Source organism: Propithecus coquereli, unplaced genomic scaffold (genome assembly GCF_000956105.1).
Source record: "Propithecus coquereli isolate 6110/MARCELLA unplaced genomic scaffold, Pcoq_1.0 Scaffold95, whole genome shotgun sequence".
Classification (NCBI taxonomy): Eukaryota; Metazoa; Chordata; class Mammalia; order Primates; family Indriidae; genus Propithecus; species Propithecus coquereli.
In genome coordinates this window covers 5,038,048-5,041,635 of record NW_012155840.1, presented here as the reverse complement: position 1 = coordinate 5,041,635, position 3,588 = coordinate 5,038,048, and positions in this window count along the sequence as shown.

The following is a 3,588-nucleotide window of genomic DNA, read 5'->3' as shown; positions in this document are numbered from 1 at the left end:
AAATCTACCCACATGCAAGCCTTTGTCTCAGCTCTCCCTGTTGGGGTCCCAAGCTAAGAAAGTACTGAAAATGGCCCTAAAAAGCAAATACTCAGAACGAGTTTTGGAGCTGGTTACCCACCAGTAAGATGGCAATAAGAACACCATTTACAGTGGCCATTGAGGGACATAGCATCACAATGATTGACTTTTTCCTGTGGGGGTTAGGATTAGGTGCAGCAGGTGGGAGCTGAGGAGTGAGACATGGAACGTGAACAGTATAGGATGGTAATCATAAGGGATGTGGCAACGACCAATTTGGCATTTACTTTGACTATCTTTAAAAAAGAAAATGGTAGCTATAGGTCAGCCCACCATAAACTGTGAAAACCAAAGGGCCTCCAGGGAAGTGTTAGGAGACCCTTATACCCTGCAGCTGCAGGGAAGACTATACTAGAAATCAAGCTCAGAACCTGTCAAGGAGGCAATAAAATGTATAAAACGGAATATACAGTCTTGACAGTTCTCTGTCAAAGTCAGGAAGAATGGGACACAGAAAACAGCGATGGAGCTGTCTAGGGGGACAAGGCTAAGAATCTTAAGCCTTGGATTCCCCTGCAACATCCCATCTGACAGAAGCAAAAGCCTTCCTCCACTTTGCTGGAGAACAGCCTCCCCTGGCTTGGAGACTCTGCAGAGACTTCACCTGCCTCTTGGCTGATAAAGTGTCATAGCTCTGGACACCCAGGGCAGAGGCGCACACTGCCTGCTCTGGGACAAATGGTCTATGCACTGAAGGAAGAGTAGGCGGATGTGTACCAGCCGGAACTGAGGGAGACTCGTGGGCGTGACCTCAGGCGCTGAAATGTGGATGGATGTGAGGAATGTAAAGCTGAATCAGGGAAGAATTATTGACACGCGAGGACTCTCCTGTGACGAAGCACTCAACACCTGGAGCCAGGCCTGACATGTTGCTGGGATAGCTCCTTGAAGCTTGGATGTGGTGAGAGGCTGAAGTGAACAAGCCAGAGATGCTGGCGCCACCTTGCGTAGTGCTTGGGAAGTGTTGAGAAGGTTCGTGGAAGTGAGCACGCTAAATATTTTTCCAGTTGGATATCCAATTATGCCAGTACCATTTATCAACTAACCCATTAGATTTTCCACTTAACTAAAATGTCTCCATTTTTATACTTTAAAACATTGCTTACAAATTAATGGTTGCCTGGAGATGCAGGTAGAAGCAGGGATTGACTGCCAACAGGCACAATTTGCGTGTGGAGGGCGGGAGATGGAAATGTCCTAACACTGGATTTCAGTGAAGATTGCACAATTCTAGGTATTTGCTGAAAACCATTAAACTGTACATTTCAAATGGGCAAATTTTGTATGTAAATTGTACCTCAATAAAGCTGCTTTAAAAAATTACTGGTAAGAATACTGTTAATATTTTGTAACTTTTATCATTGTCTCTGAAGATGGCTGCTGTCCAAGGTGAAATACTGTGACCGAGAATGTCCTTTTCAGCTTAGTTTCTGAAAGCTGAGGTGAGACTGCAGAGCTATACTCCATCAGGCAACTCGGACTGGGTAGTTCTTACATTACACACACGCAGCCATTCTGACGTGCCAGTCACTTTGTCTGAACTGGGAGACTGTACCAGAGGGTCCCCAATCATGCTTTCTTACTAGAAAAGCAGCAACTTCGTTCTCTTCCCGAAGATCGCATATTGTTTCACCAGATTATCAACTTGACACCGTACTTGCTAAAACTGACTGATTAGAAGAGCAATGGCCTAAGCAGCATGACACGGATCAGAGGGAGGCCTTACGCTCTGCTTATGTACATGATTATAAAATAGCCACGGAAATCTGTCAGATTTTTAACTGATTAAAATATATATTTTTTCTGGCCAGCAGAGGGCAATCCAGGTCCCATGAAACTAGGGAAAATAAAAAGGAAAAAGAACATAAAAGACAGTGTATAATAGATGGCACCAACATTTTGAAGATTGAGCATGGTGAATCCGTCGGTCCAGGTTTCCCCAGACTCATGGACAGCCTTCCTCCTCCCATCCCTACTTCATATGTAACAAATTCAGATCTTTTGATGTTCCAAAAAAGAATCAAAAAGCTGTGTTACCACGGATGTCAGGGATTAGCCTGCACATTCTGCAATACTTTTAACTGTCTCTCCACGGGAAGCATTACAAGGCAAGAGGAAGCCGTTTCCCCCCTTCCCCTTGCTGGTTGCCAACCTATGTCTACTCACTGATCCTCTTCTGTGGCAGTCACAAATAAAAAAACTCCCAAGTCTGAATCCGGGTTCCTCAGAGTGTGGCCTTGAAGATGCAAAGAACTATGGGGTGGGCAGGATGCCTATTAAACACATAGATCCTGGCCCCACTCTAGACAACAGCATCAGAATCTCTGGTGTCGGGACCCAGGAATCTGCATTTCTGCACGTGCCCCTCGGGATTCTGATATGAACTCAAGTGTGAGACCCATTGATCTAAGAAAGAAAACCAAGAGCTCTCAGAGCAGCCTCATTTGAGGAGCTTGGGTCTAACCGTAGACACACCTCTCTCTGATTCGCTCACAAGACATAAGTGAGCAGCAAAACATAAAGGAATGACCAGGACGAAGGCGGAAATTCCAAGTCAGCACATTTAGTGTGTCTTTTAGGTCATCAGCAAAGTTGGAAAAAACACCAGGATATCCTGGATTTTCAAGATCACACTGAGAGTGGAAACACATGGGTCAAATGTTATTAAATCAATCAGTAAATGTCTTAAAGCAAAAATAGTAAATAAGAAAAAGTTGGTGAGCAGTTGGCTGCTTATTTAAGACAAACAGATACATATAGACAAGCGCTTTCGCAACTTGTCTGAATCTGAGAGTCGCTTGGAAGTTTGCTACAAATACTGATGCAGACTCTCCAGGGCATGTTTAAGCAGCCACCAGAGCACAACTGAAGTGAGACTTCTCTAGTCTGCAAAAATGCCTGGATGTCCCCAAGCCATCATTCTCCACAAGCTCTATTCAGTCAGCGCAAAGAACAATTTAGTCGGGGAAAATAACCGAATGATGTGCCTATGCTTTCTCATCATTCTCAACACCAAAGGCAGGGTCTAGATATCGAAAACAGCTGGCTCTTCCTAAGAAATTTATCTACTGGAGCAGCAATACTCCAACTGTGGTCCAGGGACCAGCAACATCATTACAGACCTTGTCAGAAATGCACATTCTTGGGCCCCACTCCAGACCTACTCAATGAGAATACCTGGACTGGTGCCCAGGCATCTGTTTTAACAAGACCCAGGTGATTCTGACACATGTCAGAGTTTTAGATGCATTGTAGATGTTTTTCTTAAACTTTTCTGATGGTAAATAACAACTTTTAGGCCTGTAGGCAATTCTGATTGAGCTGCTAGAATGAGAACCTGAAAATTCAATTTGTACAGTTATCCCAGGTGACTATTACCATCAGGTAAGTTTAGGAGCCTCTAGGTCCCTTCCTGATTTCTTATCTCCATGAATCCTCATAGAGGAAGATGTTTTGATAAGAGATGCACATAAAAAACACTGGCGGAGCTTTTTAAAAATGGATTCT